Source organism: Callorhinus ursinus, unplaced genomic scaffold (genome assembly GCF_003265705.2).
Source record: "Callorhinus ursinus isolate GAN/ISIS: 27379988/994484 unplaced genomic scaffold, GSC_fseal_2.0 scaffold10, whole genome shotgun sequence".
In the NCBI taxonomy this organism is placed as follows: Eukaryota; Metazoa; Chordata; class Mammalia; order Carnivora; family Otariidae; genus Callorhinus; species Callorhinus ursinus.
The window spans coordinates 47,257,052-47,280,675 of record NW_027397072.1 but is presented as its reverse complement, the minus strand read 5'-3'; the positions used below and the strand labels follow the sequence as shown (position 1 = coordinate 47,280,675).

The following is a 23,624-nucleotide window of genomic DNA, read 5'->3' as shown; positions in this document are numbered from 1 at the left end:
TGTGTGTGTGTGTGTGTGTGTGTGTGTGTGTGTGTGTGTGTGTGTGTATCTTTTGGGTTTTCTATACGTAAATTATGTTATCTGCAAATGGAGATAGTTTTATTTCTTCCACTCCAAATTGTATTTTATTTTATTTTATTTTATTTCCTGATTGCCTTGATGAAAACCTCCAATACAAATTACAAGTGAGGAAAACAGACATCTTTATTATTTCCTGATCTTAGGGGAAAAGCATCCAGTCTTTCACCATTAAGTATATCAGCTGTGTGTTTTTTGTACAAGTATTTTATCAGGTTGTTGGGTGTTCATGAATAAAACTTGAGTAGAGAGGATGTTGGATTTTGTCAAATAGTTTTCCCACATCTATTATAATGATCACATGGTTTTTGTCCTTTAGGCTATTGACATGGTAGATTACATTGATTAATTTTCAGTTTGTTGAATAAACCTTGCAACCCTGGGATAAATCACACTTGATCATACTACATGAAATTTTAGATATTGCTGGATTTGGTTTGCTAGTATTTTCCTGGCGACTTCTGCATCTAAGGGATATTGAGTTGTTTTTTGTTTGTGTGTTTATGTCTTTGGTTTTAGTAATACTGGTCTCATAGAATGAGTTAGAAAGCATTCCCTTTTATTGTTTGGAAGAGTTTGAGAAGTATTGGTATCAATTCTTTAAACATTTGGTAGAATTCACTGGTGAAACCATCTGGTTCTGGGCTTTTCATTTTGGGAAGTTTGATTTCATACTCAATCTCTTTACTTGTAAATCTATTCAGATTTTCTATTACTTTATGGGACTGGTTTTGGTACTTTGTATCTTTAAAGAGATTTGTCTGTTTCTCTCTGTTGCTTAATTTGTTGATGTTTAAGTATTCACAGTATTCTTTATAATCCTTTTTATTTCTCTAAGTTTGGTAGTTTTATCTTGTATTCCCTGCCTGATTTTCATAATTTGAGTCTTCTCTCTCTCTCTCTTTTTTGTCAATCTAGCTAAACATTTGTGAATTTGGTTGATCTTCTCAAAGAACCAACTACTGGTTTTATTGATTTCACCACTGTTTTTCTATTATCATTTGTTTTGGGTTGGTTTTTTTGCTCTAATCCTTATTAGTTCTTTCCTACTATTTACTGTGAGTTTTACTTACTACCCTTTTTCTAATTTCTTAAAATTAGGCAAAATTAGGTTATTGATTTGGGATCTTTTTTAATGTAGGAGTTTACAGCTGTACATTTCTTTCTGAATACTGCTTTTGCTACATAATTTTTATGTTTTTTTCATTTTCATTCATTTTAAAGTATTTTCCAATTTTACTTGCAATTTATTTTTTGATCATTCATTACTCAGCGGTTTGTGTTTAATTTTCAGGTAATTGTGATTTTCCCAAATTTCTTTATGTTATTTCTGATTTTATTCCACTGTGGTGCCAGAACATCTTTGTATGGTTTCAATCTTTTAAAATTTATTGAGACTTGTGTTTTTGGTGCACTGTATTGTCTATCCTGGAACGTCCATGTCCATTAAAAAATAACATGTATTCTGCTGTTGTTGGGTAAAGTGTTCTATATATGCATTTTAGGTGTAGTTGGTTCATAGTTTTCTATTTTCTTGTTGATCTTCTCTTAATTGTTGAAAGTGGTCTAGTGAAGACTCCAACTATTATTGTTTATTTTTTACTTCAACCTGTTTTTGCCTCAAACATTTTGAGGGCTCGGGCTAGATGAACACGGATTTATAGCTGCTATATATTTTTGATCTAACAGTTTGCTGTTGCTGCTGCTTGCTGAAGTTGTTTATTTAGTGACTTTTCTGCATTAATTCTGTAAAGTCTATTTTTTGTTTTGTCAGAAGTGGCCACTGTTGTTTCTAAATGTATTAGTTGGCTAATCAATAGACAGATTTTCTTAAATACCTGCAACCAATAAACTTCCCAGGCTTTGCCAATGGTCTCTCTGTGCTTGTTGAAGTTTGCCTTTAATAATCAACCAGCTAGTTCACAACTCTGGTTCAGCCTTCACTTCCTGGTTGTGCAAAGCCTCATCGTCAGTGGGCAATGCAACCTTAGGGTCTTCTTAAATTTTTCCTGAGCATGTTCACAGTTCTATACATATGGCTGGTTTCTAGATTCCCAGGAATATGTAGTAGTTTTTCAAGCTTCTTGGTTATTCTCTGCTTTGTCCCAACAATATGCCAGGCAGTTGCAAAGTTTAAAAGAATTGCCTGTAAAAGTTTTTGGACACACCCCTTGGGAAAAGCTTTTAGTCTTGGCAAGCTGGAGTGAGGTTATATAAAGACAATCTTTTTGAGTAGAGACTCCTAGATAACCACCAGACAGATCGGATAACAATTCTTAGGGAATGAGGCTTTGAAAGAACTCAGGTTCTTTTCTGCTCCCTCTATTTCCTAGAACGCATGCTGTTTTATTTTTATAAAGACTACTGCTGAGCTTGAGAACAGGGGATGGGGCTAGGGTGAGATAAAATAGGGCAAAACTCACTGTAATTATTAACAATTTGCCATTTTTTTTCTTGAATAAATGCTCCATGAGTTGAGGCAAGCCTTTGGTTAATTTCAAGAGTCTTAAAAACATTGCTTTGAAAAAAAATGTTGCTTTGAACAATTTTTGCCTTGAGTTTTTTTACATTTTATTTCATTTTATTTATTTATTTGAGAGAGAGAGAGCGAGCGAGCACAAGTGGTGGGGGGCAGAGGGACAAGCAGATTCCCCACTGAGCAGGGAGCCTGACAGCATCTTGATCCCAGGACCCTGAAATCATGACCTGAGCCTAAGTCAGCTTAATTGACTGAGCCACCCAGGCACCCCTGCATTGAGTTTCTGAGTTGATTTTCTAAAGGGACAAATATTCAGAGGTACTTACTCTGCCATTTTCACTGATGTCACTCTATAAAGAATATTTTAAAGATAAACTACAAATGATCAAACTACAGGGGCGCCTGGGTGGCTCAGTCGTTAAGCGTCTGCCTTCGGCTCAGGTCATGATCCTAGGGTCCTGGGATCGAGCCCCACATCGGGCTCCCTGCTCTGCGGGAAGCCTGCTTCTCCCTCTCCCGCTCCCCCTGCTTGTGTTCCCTCTCTCGCTGTGTCTCTCTCTGTCAAATAAATAAATAAAATCTTTAAAAAAAAATGATCAAACTACATATTAAAAATATTCAATCTATTATGCAAAAAAGCAAATTAAAAGAATACTATTAATTTATCACTAAAATTTTGTTTTTTTATTTACTCATTTTACTGTTTTATTTTTTTAAATTGTATAACTGCATCTTTAAAAAATATTAGTAAAAAATACATTTTTTAAAGGACAGTTTTAACATGCAATGATTGTATTTCTTCAGAATCTAGTAGCTTTAATACTCTCCAGAGTCTAGGGATTACTTTCTGTGCATGTCTAATATTTTATTCTCCTTTTTTACTCTAGAGGTCACATTTACTATAGGAATAGTGTACATAGGTAAATACAGGTGTATAAAGAATTTTTCACAAAAAGTCTTGAGGAGATCTATGCCTTCAAGAGCAACAAACCTTAACAAATGATATAAAAATGACATATGCAATCCCACTGTGAACTTTATAATCTACATAATTGCATAACTTGAGCTTTGATTTTCTTGTGATCAGAATGCTCCAACAAAAATTTCTGCAATCTAAACTGTTATTGATATATTTATATATTGCACTGGTTTTTAGAAATGCTTATTACACTTTTTATCTATGTTATTTTAGTGTAATTCAATGAAGTTGAAAATTCATTAATGATATAAAAACAGCTTTCTAGTATTTCAAATATTCATTTAACTATTATGCCCCACCCTAACTATTAAATGTAATAGGGTTTACTGTATTAGAATATTTCTCCTGAATTCTCCTCAAGACAAGGAAGATGAGAAATATGGAATCAGTTATAACTACGGCTCTTATAGTGGCAAGAAAAGAGAAGCAGAGATTTATTCCTACAACATGAATTAGGCCTGAATCGGACTTTGTTAAATATCTCAAGTTCTAACCATATAAAAATAATAAACAGGTGAAACAAATCCAAAAGTAGTTGTTTATGACATTTATAACCATTTACTGAAGAATTTGTCCCCATTCATGAGAATAATAGAATTCAAGAATATCATATAGTATTTCTTGCTGATAAAGAAAAAAACCTTCAAATGGGTCCAAAATCTAACATTTGTTTGTTTGGTTTTTTTTTAAAGATTTTTTAATTTATTTTTTAACAGAGAGAGAGACAGCGAGAGAGGGAACACAAGCAGGGAGAGTGGGAGAGGGAGAAGCAGGCTTCCTGCCGAGCAGAGAGCCCAATGCGGGGCTCGATCCCAGGACCCTGGGATCATGACCTGAGCTGAAGGCAGATGCCCAACGACTGAGCTACCCAGGCGCCCCCAAAATCTAACATTTGTAAAACAAAGTGGAAGCGGCTGGTGTCTAAACTTTGTGTATGTGCCTCCGATACTATATCCCAGGCAGCACTGGGCTGGGTTGGTGATTCAGAGTCTGAGAACTGACAGGCATTTGAAATTTTAACTTGGTATTACTTTTTCATTTTAGTTCATATCACTGACCTATGTGATTGCTTTTCTCCTCTAGCTAACCCCTCAAAAATTGTCACTTCATTTTGCCTTCTCTGGAAAACTTAGAGTTGTAAAAATGTTTTAAAGATTCAAAACTTTCTATTCCATGCCATCAGTTTAAAAACATCAGATTAGTACCGAACGGCTCCTGTCAACAGAATAACAATAGAAAAAATTAAATCAACTAATTACAATACAAACTATATTTAAAAATTATAGGTTAATATCTTCCCACTGAGTGGACTTTAGCTGAATACCCAGCTGACTTATGTTGCCATAGTTATAAACCAATTATTCAGTAAGTTTTTCCTCATAATCGAGGCATTATTTCCCTGAAAACAACTAATGGCCTAAACACATTAATATATTTGATTTCAAAATAGATGAATCCAAAGATTTGGAGCATATGATTTTTAAGATTACAAATCCCTTGTGGTTTACCAAAGACTGCTTTACCAACCCCTTCCACAGTCTCCAAAGTTTATGATTTTCTAAGTCACCCTGCTACTTGTGTTTGTCAGGTCATAATAGAAGATTTTGGAAAATGATGGTTTGTTAGGACAGAAACAACCACTACTGGTCTGCACTAAAGATTCTAAGGGAGGGCAAAGAAAATGGATCACAAATATTCTGGTTTAAATTTCATTATGTAATCATTTTTTATAATGAACTTAAATATAAATTTAATATATAAAATTTTATTTATTACTGAAAAGTTTTATAACACAGAATAGCGTAAAGAAACAGGAATATTATCCTTAAGTATATAAGTCCTTGCTTCCTGCAGTGTGGTGCTCAGAATAGCAGCATCAGCATCTCCTGGGAAATTGTTAGGCATGCATATCAGTCTACATCCCGAACTAGCAAAATCGCAATCTGTTTTTAAACAAGATCCCCAGTGATTAATGTGCACATTATGGCTTGCAAAACACTGACTTAGAAGCAACTACTATTAAAATTTTGGTGGGTATCTCAAGTGGTTTTTCCCACCAATACATTATAGTTTACGTATTCATACAATTTTATGATATTATGTTATAAATATTTCATGCCATTAACAATCAATATTATTTAATTTTATTATGAAATATGACATAGTTATTGCAAAACAATTTAGTAAAATAAGCCATAAATTGAAAACTACCCAATTCTTTTCACCTAGTGTAAAATTTTGGTGCATAGTCTTCTAGTCATATAGTCTTTTTAATATATTTTTATAAATTATACATAGAATATAACATTATAGAGAATGTAAAGTTGTTTAACATGGTCATTTTATTAGCACTCTCCTTGCCCTTATGTACTTCATTTCTATGCTATAATACATTCTATGAACATGTTTCCAATATTATGTCCCATAATCATTAGCATTTCTTATTCTTCCCTGGAGACTGAATCCCAGTATATGAGTATCAATCTTTTTACACTAAAAATTGATTTTTAGTTTTGATTTCCTTTTCTCATTGAACTTTAAATCCATTGTAAAAGGACAGTATGAAGGAATAAATGTGTAATATTGTGGGAAAATACTGATTCTAGTTTCATGTTATAAAATTGTTTTTTTAATATATCATTTGTCTCTTTCTGCCTGTATTTATATGTTTTTTTTTCTTTTTACAATAACTAAAAATTAGCCATGGCTAAATATGTGACCTTCAGCAAAGATTTTTTTTCTAGGAATCTCATGAACCATTTTTTGTGTAATTCTTGTCTTTTTTTTCAGCCAGGAGCATTTTGTTCAATATAAATGATCTTACCATTCATATTTGTGAGAAATATGTTCTTAACTAGCTCTACATTATTTTTCTTATGGCTATCTTACCATGTGTACATCAGTACTTCTCTTCCAATATGAAAACCTCTATAAAACCTTTGCCATTCATATCAATAGCTCAATATTGTGTCTATTTTATCTTTCATTATCTCCAATGCAATTTTTTAGAAAAACATTTTTTATTTATTTGACAGAGAGAGATAGAGTGCACAAGCAGGAGGAGCAGCAGGGAGAGGGAGAAGCAGGCTCCCCGCTGAGCAGGGAGCCTGATGCGGGGCTCCATCCCAGGACCCTGGGATCATGACCTGAGGAGAAAGCAGACGTTTAACCAACTGAGTCACCCAGGCGTCACCTTCAATGCAATTTTAAATGTTCTTTTTTTTCAATAAGTGTTCTAATGCATATTTTAGTTTCCCCAAATTCACCTTTATCTGATTCTCCTTTCATTTTGTCTTGTTGTCTTATCATCTCAACATTTATACTGTATTCAAACATAGATGATCCATTTCTAACCAACCTTTGTTAACACTGTTGGTGTGTGATTTGCATTTGTTCATACAATCTGTGTCCTTGGGCCTGGTTCAAATTTGCTGCTGGAAAGTGTATTTTTGTTCACAGTTCCTTGAATACTTCCCACTGTTGAAATTGACTTTATCATGTGGGAATTAGCAGTAATAAAACGGCATGCTCTCTTTCCCTACTGCTTGGAATTACAGAAACTCAAGGCTAAATATTCTTCATTCCTGGACTTATTATTGCTGTTTTTAAGCCAATAGTACTTTATTTCTGGTGATTAAATTTCCAAGATTGCACTTACCTCAATTTGTCCTATCCAGTTGATATCTACCTATGTATCTACTTACCTACCTATCCATCCACCCATCCACCCATTCATCCATCCATCCATCCATCCATCCATCCATCCATCCATCCATCCATCCATCCATGTCTGGATTATATCATCAACTGGAAGTGGAAAGAGAAGTCCTGACTTGGAACAGAGGGAAGGAGGGCTGCCGTAAAAATTAGCCCTAAACTTTAGAATGATAGCAGGTCACTTGTTACAGATGGGGACTTTCTAAACTAAGAGGTGGAAAAGCTGAGAATGGATCTTCCTATAATGCCTAGTTGGCATTGAAAAAGTGAGCCAGCATTCAAGTTAATCAAATAAGTTCCATCAAGTTACAGTTTAAAGCAAAACCAAATACACCAGCAGAAGTTTGACTTAAGTTTGGTTTTTTTCAGAACCTAATGAGATTTTGCTGTTTTCTACATTTCAGTATTTCAGTGAAAGTATGTGTGATGACATATCTAGACTGCTAGCTAGTTATCAGTTTAAAGCAGAAACTATGGAAACCAAATCAACATTCTTGCATCAAAATTAAGGATTTATTTTATTATATCGTATTACTATTAGTGAGCTTTCCTACAGAGTAGGGAATAGGTGAGATGCCCCTGCCGATACATGGTAAATCTGAAATTGAAACAAACTAACATGATAAAGTATAGATAGCTTATCCTTCCCAAACTTTACCAGAGACTGAAGTTTTAAAAGAATAGTGTTTGACAGAAAAGTTAGGCTTAATTACAAATAAGCTAGATTCTCTGTCAGTTTATTAGACTTGATAAGGAAATCAGCTTTTAATTTTTTTAAAATTTCTTCAGATTAAATACAGCCTGGGGCTTATATTTAGTTTTTATTTCACAAAAATTCATGACATGTTTCGCAGTGACTAAGAGGATATGGCTAAGGTGGCAAGAACACAAAATACTACTTACGATACCATTATAAACTTGTCATAAAAAGCGTTGTATGTTGTTCTCTCATATATGCAGATAGGATTCAAACATGATAAGAGTCACAATTTGAAACTAATTTTCAACTTTGTTTTCAATGCAGTGGGATGAGAAGTTAAGGTGGTCTCTCAGAGGGTCATTCTCAAGTCTGATACAGATTCCTTTCCAAGAACTGTTCCCATATATTTCAGAAAGTTTTTCTAGCACTATGTTGATCAGTGAGGCTTCTGACATTTACATAAAGCAAAAAGGTATTTTCATTCTCACAGAGCCATTCCTCAAAGAGAAAGATGCTGCAGTGAGGGGAAACATTAATTAGAAGCACATCTAACATAAATGGCTTGTCACCGAGTTACAATACTTACCAGAACTCACACTGCCCTTGGAAGATAGAAAAATTCCTTCAGTGCTTGGGTTTAATTTGAGAAGTTAACTACTTTAATTTATAGTGATACATATTATGCACAGGCTGCAATGTATTTGTATATTTTAAATAGTTTAAAGAATATTTCATCAAATGAATTCCTAATGGAATGTAATTTAATTCACAAGTTGAAAAATGGGATAATAGTTTCAGTCCCCGTCACTCTCCTAATGCTTGAAGTGTAGCTGGAGAATAAAACAAGCAGTGCATAAAGAACAGATATTATAGTAACAACTGTCATGATAATGAGAAGGATACACTGTAGTGTTTTTGCTTATTTATAACAAATGAGCATGAATATTTTTTTGTTTCTTGGGGGGATAGTATTAATTCTTTTTGCTACATTGAAATGAAGCATGGGTAATGTCATTGAATGTGTGTCTAAATGACCTTAAAATGTTACATTAGTAGAAATGATAGGATAAAAATCACACAAATGAACATAATATTTATATTGCCCATGTTTGCTAGTTTTAAGTTGTATGAAATTGAGATAACTCTATCATTGTCTAAATTATTCATGAATGGCTACTTTATCTGTAAAAGGAGGCTTTAAGAAAATAGACTGTGTTTTCTTATTAGATCTATGACAGATTTGAAAGTACCAAAATTTCCATCAGTTTATCTCTTGACTCAAGAAACAGGTTTTCTGGGGCGCCTGGGTGGCTCAGTTGGTTAAGTGGCTGCCTTCGGCTCAGGTCATGATCCCAGAGTCCTGGGATCGAGTCCCATGTCTGGCTCCCTGCTCAGCGAGGAGCCTGCTTCTCCCTCTCCCTCTGTCTCCCAGCTTGTGCTCTCACTCTCTCTCTATCAAATAAATAAATAAAATTTAAAAAAAAAAGAAACAGGTTTTCTCCCCTCGATGAAGAGAGAAATAAACGACAGTGAGGTTGGGCAACAACAAAATGCAGCAACTCTAAGGCCCTGCTACTACTGCAATCACTTCTCTTCCCCAATAGATTATTTGTTGACTAGTACCCAGATGGTCTGAAAAGTATAATGTATTTTCCTGTGCGTTGGTATGTATCCCGAATGTATCACAGTATGAAAAACATTTATGGAAATAGAAAAGAGCATAATGCTATATGGATTTATGTGCTTAATATAAGGACTTCTTTTCAAACATGTAGCAAGTGACTTTATCACACTTATAATAGAAGCATCAATAAACTGTGCGGTAGAGTCCACTGTGACATAAATCCATATGCTTCTTGTTTTTAAAGATTTTTTATTTTTTTAAATTTATTTTATTTATTTATTTAGAGAGAGCGAGAGCACACGTGGGAGGGGCAAAAGGAAGGAGAGAGAATCTCTGCACTGAGTACAGAGCCCAAAACTGGGCTCAATCTCACGACCCTGAGAATATGACCCGACCTGAAACCAAGAGTCAGACGCTTAACTGAGTACACCACCCAGGTGCCTCCAATACTTCTTAAATAACTATAATCAACCTCAAAATGTGAGATGAGGAAATGTGGCCAGTACTAGCTTATTTCCAGTGTAGGAATATGATAAGTCTTACTACTACATCCTAAGAGATGCCACAGATGAAACATATCAGGGATGTTTTCCAGTTCTTCCAGGAACCATGGAATTAGGTCAGAAACTTTGGAAAATTCTGATATAACATGAGACATAGATATTAGATATTTCTAACTCTCCAGAACTGCCTGTGGGCCAGAGTGGAAAACTCAAACTACAAAAGATCCTTCTCGCCTGTATACCCCAGGCACAGGCCACGATCTTGGAACTTTCTGAGACCACTCCAATGTACAAGATCCAGAAGGACTACGAGTAGCATAAACATGGCTTCTGTGAGATTATAAAGACTGGGAGTGATGGGTGATCACCCTAATAAAAATCCAGAGTATGGTTTTGGGGAGTAAAAAACAAGTTTCTTTGTGTGCCTTTATATGTGTAGAATGTACTCAGTAGCCTCTAAAACAATACATTGACCAAGATCGAAAGACCTTGCATTTTGATTAATGAGAAAGTTACATGGAGCACATTTGTAGTACTTAGTACATGTCAAATAATTAATCTTCACAGCCCTCTGTAACAAAGGAAGCACTGAATTTTTAAGTGAAGACAGAGAAACACAAATAAGTAAAATGATTTGCTTCTTTCCATTTTCGTCAGGAGGCTTTCTCATCCCATTTTCCCAATCCTTATAGTTCATGAACTACAGATTTCACTTCCTTTTTGAAACAGTTGAGCTAATCTTTTGATTGTCTAAAATCAAGATTTTCTTTGTGATTTTACATGTTTACCTTTTGTTATAAGGCAGTGAGTGAGTAACCCTGAGATTAACAGTTTTTGTTGTTGCTATATATACCCAAGAACCATCTGAGATTTCTTTAAGAATTCTTTCATTTAATATCTCTGTATCTGCTGCAAACTGATCCAACAGGAACTGGCAATGTTGAATTAGTTCTAAGTATTAGCTTCTTATGTCATTATTTTCTTTTCATATCCAGGTGCTTTTATTTATTTTTTAAAATATTTTTATTTATTTTTTCCAACAGAGAGAGAGACAGTGAGAGAGGGAACACAAGCAGGGGGAGTGGGAGAGGGAGAAACAGGCTTCCCGCAGAGCAGGGAGCCCAATGTGGGACTCCATCCCAGGACCCTGGGATCATGACCTGAGCTGAAGGCAGACACTTAACGACTGAGCCACCCAGGAGCCTGATCCAGGTGCTTTTAAAACAAGAACAAGGAAAAAGAATTTTCTTATGAAAGACGATATATATGTATTTTTTATATAGTATGTATATGTTATACATAATATTTTATGTATATATTCTTATACATATTGTGAAAATAAATAAAGGAAGCCTCACATAAAATGGAGTTGGGGAATCCTGAAGGGGGGGCTCTCGTACCAGTAAGAAGCATACCTGGCATTCCCCAACAGGAAGAGAAGCTTTTTTTACTTACTCCAGGAGGGAAGAATTTCTCCTTGCCTAGCAACAGCCCAGCCAGTGAAAAGCTGCCTCCACCCTGAAATTGGCAGAAACAGCCCCTCTCAGCTTCCCCTTTCCCACAATAAAAGCAAGCCCCTTTCCTGTGTTCTCTGAATTTGCCTATGGTTCACCATATTTTGTGAGTCCCAAGTTGCAATTCGTCTGCTATTCCAGAATAAATCCATTTTGCTGGTAAAATAGCTGGCTCTTCTTTTAAAGTCAACAATATTCCTATCTATCTACTATCTATCTATCATCTATCTATCTATCTATCTATCTATCTATCTATCTATCTATCATCTATCTATCCATCCATCCATCTGCATCATCTATATCTCCCAGTGCACTCCTCTGTGGTCCTGTAAATGTCAAATGACAGAGGAACTAGTAACAAAGCAGAATAGTGTAACAATGTTGCCTGAGCTGGCCTTGTTCGTCATTTATAATAAACTATCTATTTTTTCTAATCAATATTTTATTAACTTAGCAAGTCAGAAAGTCTTTCGTATGGATGAGCTGTCATGATATATGGTAAAACAATTGCCATTAATTTAGAGAGCTACTTATCTTTAGAGACTTTGGAAAAAATCTGATGATCTGATATCTGTAGAGTTCAGTGGTAAACCTTGTATAACAAGCTAAAAGGCTAGGAAAACATGTACAGACTCCTGTTAAAGTTGCCTCTAACTAGAGAAATTTTTAACTGCTTTGTTCAAGTATGATTGACATACAAAAAGCTGTGGATATTTAATGTATACAACTCCTTGTGTTTAGAGATAAATATATACCTGTGAAACCAATATCACTATCAATGCTATAAACTTACCCATTACCTCTAAAAGTCCCTGCTCCCTTTTTTTCTTTTGTGGTAAGAGTACTTAATATGAGATTTATACTCTCAGCAATTTTTTAAGTATACAATATAGTATTGGTAATTATAGGCCTTATGTTATACAGATTTCCAAAATTTATTTATTTTACATAACTGAAACTTTGTACCCTCGACCAGCACCTCCTCACTTTCCCCTCACCCAAGTCCCTGACAAACACCTTTCTCTGTTTCTATGTGCTTGACTCTTTTAGATTCCATATATAAATGAGACCATGCAGTAAATTTCTCTTTGTGTCTGGCTTATTTCACTCAGCATAATGTCCTCCAGTTCCATCCATGTCATTGTAGATGGCAGAACTCCTTTCTTAAGGCTGAAGAATACTTCTGTTTACCAATAAAACGTATTTTCCTTATCCATTCATCTGTGGATGGACAGTTAGATTGCTTCCGTATCTTGGCTATTGCAAATAATGTCACGATGCAAATGGGAGTGTAGATATCTCTTTGAAATCAGATTTTAATTCCTTTGGATATATACCCAAAAGAGGGGTTGCTGGTTCAAATGGTAATTCTCTCTTTAATTTTTTAAACAAACTTTACGTTATTTTCAATAGTGGCTTCTCCAATTTACATTCCCACCAACATTCTCATCATTCTTTGTTGTCCAGGGAAATGCTTTAAAATATGTTATAAATATAGAGAAACACATTGATGAAAGGAAAACCATCTTTTCTGTCAGTTATGGATTTGAAGTTTACAAATATCAAACATTTCAAATTTTTGTTTGTTTGTTTGTTTGTTTGTTTATGGAGTTAAAGCTAGGGGCCGGAATCTTAAATGCCATGACCGTCTTGCACAGGGACTAGCGAACTATGCCCTGCAGGCTCAATAGGGCTCAATGCCTGTTTTGGTAAACATAGTTTTATTAGAACACAGCTTTGCTTATTGGTTTGCATATTCTTTGTGGCTGCTTTCGCCACTGCAGAATTGAGTAGTTGGGGCAGACTGCATGACCTGCAAGCTTAAAATAATTAGGATAATCATTTTTACAGACAAAAGAATTCTGACATCTGGTCTTGCTGTCCCTTGAAGCTTGATAATATTTTTTTAAAGATTTTATTTATTTATTTTGACACAGAGAGAGAGAGAGCGCAAGCACAAGCCGGGGGTGGGGGGGGGGGCAGAGTAGAGGGAGAAGCAGGCTCCCTGCTAAGCAAGGAGCCCAATGCGGGACTCGATTCCAGGACCCTGGGATCATGACCTGAGCCAAAGGCAGATGCTTAACTGACTGAGCCACCCAGGTGTCCAGAAGCTTTATAATTATTAACCAAAAGTTACAAAAGTACTATTTATGGAGTGCTAGAATAATGATGGTCTCAATTTCTATTCTTTTACTTTCTTCTTTCTAGTTTTCTGTATGTCCCAAATTTTTTGAAATATTTCCATATAATTCCTATATCAGAAACAATTTTAAGTTTATCTTCAATATGCATTTTACATACAAATATATTTTCAAATGCACTTTAAAAATATTATATTTCTTTGCTCTCTTTTTCAATAAATTTCTTCAAAAGAGTTTATATTCACTTCAGTTTTTTAGTTACCAATCTTTCTAAACCCATTCCCATTAGGATTTCGCCCACAAGTCTCTAAAATTGCTCCCGTCAAAGTCTTTGACAGTGGCCCTACATTGCTAAATTCAATATTGACCTCTCACTTCGATTTTTTACTTGACCAATTAGCACCATTTGAAAGGGTTGATCACCCTCTTTTACTTGAAATGTGGTCTGCAATTGACTTCTATAATTCTGTCTTCAAACTGGCTGCTTGTTTCAATCTTTTGCCCACTCCCTCTCTTCCCTAACCTCTTCTTTATCATGGATTGCCCTAGGGCTCAGTCCTGATCCCCTTTCTCAGTCTACACTCCCACCTTTGTACATATCCCATCTCTAGCTTTAAGTCCCTTCCATATGCTAAAGAATCTATAATGGGTTTCCTCAGGTCATTCTGGAACACCAGAAGCCTGTATCCTAAAATCTTGACATCTCTACTTGGAAATATGACATCACAAGTTGGACCTCTGTGAAACTGAACTCTGACCACTGCTCTACTCTAACTTGAATTAACCAGCATCCATTCCATCTCAGTTAATGGAAACTATGTTTCTAATGGTTCAAGACAAAAACTTTGAAATTATCCTTTCTTTCTTTGACAGCCCATTATATGGAATCATGTTAGCTCCATCTTCAATTTATGTTAAAGCTCAAGCCTCACGCCTTTTACCACCAACACCGTTAACACCAGGGTCTGAGTTATCATCATTTCTTGTCTGCAAGGTAATCACAATGCCTATAAGGCCTCTATGGTCAGTTCCCTGTTAACATTCCTCTACTATTACTTTGCTCCTGTTTCATTTCTATCAAATTGCCTCTTAAAGTTCTACAGCTAAATGGAGCATTCTCCAGCCTCTGGGCTTTTGTGTTTGCCATTCTCTCTGCCGACAACCCCAGCTATAAGCCTGGTAATGTTCTCAGTTCCTTTAAGTATTGTTTTAATAGAAACTTCTCACCCTACCCATATAAAAAAAAATCTTTACCCTGCTCTACTTTTTGCTTTTATTCACTACATTTGTTATCTTCTGTCATAGTCTATAATTTATTTTATGATTATGTTTATTTTTTTATTTTTTTTAAGATTTTATTTATTTATTTAACAGAGAGAGAGACACAGCGAGAGAGGGAACACAAGCAGGGGGAGTGGGAGAGGGAGAAGCAGGCTTCCCGCGGAGCAGGGAGCCCGATGCAGGGCTCAATCCCAGGACCCTGGGATCATGACCTGAGCCGAAGGCAGACGCTTAACGATTGAGCCACCCAGGTGCTCTATTTATTTTTATCTTTTAAAAAGATTTTATTTATTTATTTGACAGAGAGAGAGCACAAGCAGGGGAAAGGGCAGAGGGAGAAGCAGCTTCCCTGCCGAGCAGAGAGCCTGACATGGGGCTTGATCAGAGGGTAGACGCTTAACCAACTGAGCCATCCAGGGCCCCTATAATTATGTTTATTTTTTATTATCTGTCTCTCCTATTGACGAGAAGTCACCTGAAGACAGTAGTCCTTGTTTTTTTTCCCTGATGCATTCCTAGCACTTAAAATAGCAATCTATATCTATATCTATCTATCTATCTATCTATCTATCTATCTATCTATCTATCTATGTATATTGCCCAAATTTAGGAGAAATTAAGACCCATATGTGTGCACATAGAGACAAACATTTACCTGCTGTTCCTACCAGAATTTAGACTTCCATTACTTTCAAATGTTTCACTGTAGAGAAGTGACTCTTCCAATAAAGGTCAGGTATAATTTGAAGTTTGGGGTTCTATATATTTTTCTGAAATCTTACATTTCAGTAGCAGCTTATCAGTTTGGAAATGCATTCTGGATAGGTTTTAAAAAATATTCTAGACCTAATTTTCTGATAATACTGCACTCTGAAAAACTTTAACTTTCTTGCCATGGGCGACTGCTGAGTCAACTAAACATCTTCCTAGACCGATCAGATATACTCATCCCTGGAAGCAATACTTGAGTAGTGACAGCCACTAAATCCATTAGAAAATTTATGAAGATATATTTAGTCAGCCTTTTGGGTTCTGTTTTCAAATAATCAAATAAATGAAAACTATTATCCAAATCCCATCCTAATGGGATTACTAATGTTTTACAATCCCTACATACTTTTAAGGTTCACAACCTTAGTTATACCTATGCTTTACCTTTGTTTTGTATTTTTCTTTTGTTTTTATTTACTCCTTCCTATCTTTCAAAAGAGAAGTAGGGCCCAGAAGACTTCTTCTTTTACAGGCATTTTCTCATTGACTTTTCTGTCCTAATTTCTACTTATCTTTAAGCTTCATAGAGCATTCCAGGAATATTGATGTGCCTTTTTGGGTATAGTTTATTCTTGTTTTTCCCAGTTACTTCTGCTAATTTGAGTGTTTTTTACTATAATTTTATTTATTGACCACCTACAATATGACTAATTTTAGACTACATGCTTAGAGGGGTCCAGATCGCAAAACTCAAAGACCTTTTTATTTAGCTTTATTTCCCCATTTTTTATGAGTTTTAGCATAGAAGGTTATTAATTTCAAATACATTTAAAAACTCAATGTTTATAGGGAATGTTTACAGCTTCTAGTGTTGACAAGAACTTATAACTTTACTTAAAGACAATTTTACTTAAGAAATCTACGCAAAAGGGCATCATTCATACATAGCACATAGGTTAGTGCAGAAAATTGCTATTGGTTTACTAAATTGAGGACTGCCAAAGATAAACCAGGTGTGAACACACACACTTGCACATATTTGTATTTCTCAACTTATATAAAAAATCTATATAAAGTGGAGAAATATAAAATTACGCCCACTTCTTTGGTTCTGACATTAATATCAGAGAAAAATATCTTTCTATTTTGAACATGTTTGCCCTTTTCTTATAAGAACTTCATTATTCCTGAAAATATGTTGCACATTTGCCCTTTCACAAATACTATATATCCAATACAAGCAGTATTTCAACCTTAATTTATTTTTTTATATTCTACTGTTTTAGGAGACCAGCTTGTTATACATCTTACATTTGAAATAATTCCAAGCCTTTATACATCCTCAAGAAGGGAAAAATAACTCAGTGATGTGTTGATACTGTGAAGTTATTGTTTTATTAATTTATAACTTTTTAAAACTATTCCAAAACACCCATCTTACTGATGTAAAAATGCTTTATTTACGCATATGTGCTTTTAGTAAATATGTCCAGATTTGTTCATTATTTTCTTTATGAGCAGACTGGAAAATTCCAAGACCTTTAATTTTCCCCAAAATGAAAGTTAGCACGGCAGAAATTTCACAGTGCACAAAATGTAGTAGGGATACGACATGGTTCAGCACCCCAGATGCCCAATTAGTCACCCTATGGGGCACAGGATCTACACAAGCTGAGACGGTGGGACAGTCTATCTGCTAGAGGTCTAGAGAAGTGCTTGTGCTTCCTTGAGATCCCAAATCCTAAGTAACTCTGAAGGGCTTGCCCACATAGGCACCAAAATAACCTAAGATGTGCCATAGAGTTGAGTCAAAAGTTGTAGCTAATAGAAAATCTACCATACATTTCACCAAGCATTTATTTCAATAGTGATAGCCAGTAAAACATGCCAGAATAAGATGAAATCAGTCACACAGCATGGGAAGCCAGTGCTGGCAAATATTAGATAGTCAAGCAACATACATTCCTATTCTCTTTTTACTTCTTAACGAATATTCAGTAAAGAACAATGACTATAATGCTCCTTCTTACCCACTCTGGTGTTGAGTGTTGAATGCACCTGATTATCTTTCATAGTAATAGAATGTCCCACTTTTTAACCAGACATAAGGATTTATTTATTTGGTAAACAAAAAATGTGACTAGTCTCTCATCAATGATATATAAATACAAGAGTGCTGAGAGGATGTCCAACAAATATTACTTAAAAAAAAATGACTTTGTCTTTTGCCCATCTCCAACTAGTTTTACATTCTGATGGCTGTAATTTTGTAAGCAGACTTAGGGGTCTCCAGAAAAAGAAAGACAAGACATAGTTTTCACAACACAAGAGAAGTCATTTTAGGCCCCCAGCTATTCTTTGTTATCTACGCCCTACTTGCCCAAACACACTTCTTGCAGAAATCCCTAAGAGGTGTCAGAATTACAGAGAAATGCAAAAAGTTCAGTAGTTAAAACTTTTAAGGGAACAAAGGGAATACAAAAGCCAGCAGTCTCTACCAGGCCAGGAAATAGCCTAACCATACCAGAGACAATAAATCAGTGGTTAAAAACTCCCAGTGCTGTTTCAAAAGTATGCAAGACCCTGCATTTCTTACCTGACCCAAGACCCCTTCTAGTTTATACTGGTTCTGGGAACATGTCCATAGCCCCTTACCCTAGTCAGGCAGTTACCTCTGCTTCTTTATAATGTTAAAGTCTTGAGGAACACAAGTTTCATTAACATAATATAGGATGCACATAGAGCATGTTTTCTACGTTCACCTGTGCAACCTTATGCTCACCTTTATAAGTGATGATAGAGCTCCCCTTCTGAATATGCATCCTAAACCATAAGTAAAAAGAATCCCCTCACCCCTGCTTGGAGACTCATGGCTTTGGAAGTTATTCCCTGTGATCTTATTTGCTGCAAATAGTTTTCTTTGTGTGACAACTCCACCTGGTGTAGTTTCTATCTGTAACTAACTCATGTTAGTCCCATTACAATATATATTGTAATGGCTAGACTACTAGCAACCATTATGAACCCTGAAGACAAAGAAGGACTGAAGGGTGGAGAGCCAAAATTCTCCTAGGTCCTAAGGACTTTGTGAACACAATTTCCATTGTAGCCTCCAGAATTTTATATGAGAAACAATTACGTCTCTTGTTTAATAATGTTTAACTGAATTCTCTCTCATGGCAGACCTAATTCTTACTATCACACTCTCTATTTCTGAATTTACTCTAATTTTATTTATGGGAGAATTAACTTATTTATTTTTTAACTTCCTGGGTAATTTACCAATGATGTGTCTACATCATCAATCATATCTGGAAGTAATGGTTAAGAGTATATGCTCTGGAGCTTGACTAACTTTGATTTGCCATTTACTAGATGTGTATTTAACCTCTGTAAGCCTCAGCTGGCTTAATCACAAATAGGTATAATGATAGTTACCTACCACATAATGTCATGAGAAATAATTTTGATACTGAATATAAAGGCTTATCTCAGTTGGGAGCATATGTTAAGTGCTCCAGATTTCTACTACAGATACATATGCATGTATAAAATTAAAGAATTAAAGTTATATATATTTTTGAATTATAAGCTACAGGCCAAGCATCAGACCATTAATGTAGGCTGGAGTTTAATACCTAATAATGGTGGTGATAATTTTATACACACGCACATTTGTACACACATACCCAATAAATTTTAAATTCCAAAATATCTATTGTAAAAGTCGAAGTTGTTGTCTTTTCTATGAGAAAAATTTTGCAATGCCTATAATATAGCAATGGATGCCAAATACAGCTAAAGTTGAGATGATTTTAGTAATTTCAAAAGCAAGCCTTTCTCTCTATTGCTAGAAAAGAAATATTTTTGTATGTTAGATGAGCTAGATTTAAGATTTTTAATACTTAAGTTTATGAAGAAATATTTCATGCGACTACTTTTCTTTAATATTTTATTATTTTAAATATATATTTATATACAGTTAATAAATCACAAAGTTTTTTCAGTGATACATAAAAATACTTTCATAGTCAGCTTTTTATTTTTATACATTCTTTACCAACAAGTAAGGCACACTAACAATGGCTTAAGAACCATTGCTTGGAAAGTTGAAAGAAAAAGCACCCTCCTACCCAACACATTCTTTTATTCTGCTTTAAGGATATTACTGGTAAATTTTTGGAGGCTTTGAGTCTGTCCTGATTCAGTGAAAGATAGATTAACTTAAACTAAAAATTATTAAAGAATTTATATAATTTCTTATTCTCTTGAGACCCCAAATTATGTACTAAAGAATAGTAGTCTACCTTTGTATTCTAGGGTAAAACTAATTGCCAATGTGCCATTTATTCATTTTCAGCAAATACTATATGTAACACAATTTTCTGCCTGACAAAATTCCTTTAATTCTTACCAAGAAAAATGTGTTCAACTAAAGAGAACAATCAAATCATTTTCTATTTCAAATTGATATCATATTCTCTTTGTCTATTTCCAGCACTTTGTATATCATATAATGATTTTCTGCTTGTTTAAATATTGTTTCTTATCACAAACTGATTAGCCAATGTAAAATATATGAGGCTAAAATGGTTTCTAAATGTTCTCAGTTCCTAAATCTTTTAAATATTTCCAGTTTGCATGAATATTCCTATCCTCACAAAACCTATATGGATAATAAAAAGCCAAAATGAACAAACTCTTTTATGCTATTGTTGTTGCACTATATGTGAACCAATTTTTGGAAAGGGGAGAAAGCATGTGAATTAAATTCAGGTTAAAAAAAATCACTTTCTTGCTCATATTGATTAAGTAATTCAGAATTGCACGGAAGACAGACAGTAAGAAGCAATAATAATAATAGAAAGTATTCATGGTGCATTTTAATATGCCAGGCACTGTTCTATACACTTTTCCTATACTCATTCATTTAATCGGTACAATCATCCAAAGAAGTAGACACCATTATTTGCAGTCCATTTTATAGATGCAAAAGGTGTCAAGGAGAACAGCAACTGGTCCAAGGTCTAACATTATAGAAGAGATGGAGCCAGATGTCAAGCTCATAAATTAAAATTTATGATTTTCACCAACATACTTTATTGCCTCTTAAATGTTGCACTTCTAATTTTTAAAGCATTTTTCTTCATATTTGTTTTTAAGAAGTTAAGATTAGAGGTCATACATATTAATTTAAAAAACCACTTGGTTCAAGGCTGTTCAACCCTAGCACAGTAAATTAACACTATGATTCAATGTCAGGATAGACTTCTGTTTCTAGCAGCTCTGTTATCCCAATAATCAGAAGAAACAAGGGACAAATAGATGTTCTGGGTAAAATATAAAAATATACCTTTTAAACATTATAGCTGACTGAGCTCACAATAGAGTAATGTAAATTACTGGAGGCGCAGAAGGAGAGGGCATTAGATATAAGAATAGTAAGTTAATACGAAAACAAAAGCAGCCAATGTAGGGCTGCTGATCTTGTTAAGCAAAAAGCTTATTTGCTGGCAGTTTGGGTTTTAATAAAGGTTCTCTAGACAGGAAACAAGACCGTAAGCTGCACAGCATCGAGGGGGGTACACACACACACACACACACACACACACAAACACACACACACAGTTTAAGTAGGACTCTCAAGGGCTCACGTCCAAGTGAATTGGTGGACTAGAAAAATCGTTCCTGCTGGCAAAGGCAAAACTACAAGTTCATTTGCCTATTTTGGCCTAGGATCTGGTGGGGAAAAACCTCTCCCATAAAAATTCCCAATCACAGTCCACTCTCAGCAGTAAAGAATTTGACTTTACCATTTCCACATGGTCTGGAGAAAAACATGCCAGTCAATAAGTTCACTTAAAATTTTCCCCAGTTGATAGTAACCTAGAATGCCTGGTTAAATGAAGCCCGAATTGTTTAAATACACTGATAGACATATACGCAGAAAATAAATAATAGAAATTTGACAATATGTAAATATATGTCTTTGCACAGGTTCTCCTTTTCCTGAAGCAAAATATCAGATGCTAACACCTGATGGGGGACTACAGTCCCAGGGAAGTATAAGTGAATGGAAAAGGGAAGCTAAGCAGAGAAGCAGATTAGTCTTTAGACTATGTCAAAACTACTTACAAATCAATAAAATAAAGACAAATATGTGGGAAAATGAGCAAAATATATGAAGCAGCAATTCACAGTGAAAAACTGGAAGAGCCAATAAAAAGGGGAACATTAGACTCCACTAAGAGACAGAGAAATTAATATTAAAACCAGGATGAGATACCATTCACATCAGGATGACAATAGTATAAAAAATTTGGTGATGTCAAATGATGGAGAGTAGGTGTGGTGGTAAATTGAGAGCATTTTAGAGAGCAATTTGGAATTTTCTAGTAAATAATATCAACTCCTAGGTATAATCTAGAGAAACTTTTGTACAAGGAGACATTCATAAGAATGTTCATAATAACAGTATTATTTCTCACAGCAGGATAATTATATACAAAACACTGTCCCTCTATAGGAGAATGGAAAAATAAACTGTGATGTTTTCATGATTGACTATTGTACAGCACTGAAAACAAATGCATTAGACCTATACATGTCAAAATGAATGCATCTCACCAAAAAAACCCCCACAAAAAATCCCCAAATATATCGTTATGCCAAAAATTTGCAGAATAATACATATATTCTGATTTCATTTATATGAATATTAAAACTTGTGTATCAGTATTGTACATGGTTTAAGGATACATATATACATCCTTAAATATCCATACATCTCCTTATCCATGTCTGTCTCTCTCTCAATCTCTCAATCTACTTATCTATCTCTCTACCTATCTATCTACCCATCTAGCTACTAGGAAAGAGAATGGGATGCAATTGGGAGGGGTGCCCAGAACACTCCAATAGAATTTATAATGTTTTATTTTATTAGGTGTATACTGGTCACATGAATGTTGTTCTCCACATTGTTTGTGTGCTAGAAATAATTTATAATGGATGTTAGGTAATAGAACAATCAGGCTATCGCGTAAATGTCTGCTTAAGTCAAAAAGTTGGAAAACAGTAGTTGGTGTTGATAATCATAATTAACTGAAACCTATGGACCCTGGGGACTAATATTCAAACCATTTGAATGTAATGAAATTCATTTAAATTTAACATTCATCTGAAGATAATTTTTAAATGAACAAAATAATATTATTCATTGTCATTTATGGTTTTTTTTATGAATGTAGAATGCAAAAGCAATATTTCTAAATATGCCATGTGTACTATACCCCACATACAAACATCACATTTAGCCTATTAAAACCTTAAGGTAAAAATAGCTAAATATGGTTTGTGCTATTTACTATTGTTTGGAAGCCCAGAGCCCATCTTTATTTTAGCATCTACTTTTTAATGTGATTCTGCAAACTACATTTCTCACCTTCCCTGAGTGAGCTGGCATTCTGTTAGAGAATGCTAATGGCAGGAACTAAGTGGAGACTGTAGCACGAACAAAGGGACTTGCTTCCCGCTTTCCAGTTACTATACTGTTCTTCTAGCAGCAGACAACTAGCTCCAGCCCACTGTTTCCTTTTGCACTCACATCCCAGGTTCTCCATGCCTTCTCAGAGTACCAGGCACATTGCAGACTCCCATCCTCTGGTCGTGCATACCCTGAGGGTCCAAGTACTAGTGCCCATTCTTTCCTCAGAAGCCAGAGCACTTCTTAAGCTTCGCTCTCCCCGCCTCCACCTCCAACATCAAAGCACTGTATTAATGGATCTGCATCTTGCTGCTCCTGGCTTTAGTTAATTCCCGTTTCGTTTCTTTTCTTTCTTTTTTCTTTTCTTTTCTTTTCTTTTCTTTTCTTTTCTTTTCTTTTCTTTTCTTTTCT

General features: G+C 35.0%; 1 protein-coding gene across 2 annotated transcripts in view; it reads right to left on the bottom strand.

The window, feature by feature from the left end:
• The window catches only part of LRRTM4 (leucine rich repeat transmembrane neuronal 4), a 729,583-nt gene that overhangs the window by 318,915 nt on the left and 387,044 nt on the right, over window positions 1-23,624 (bottom strand). The gene's annotated exons all lie outside the window — the stretch shown is intronic.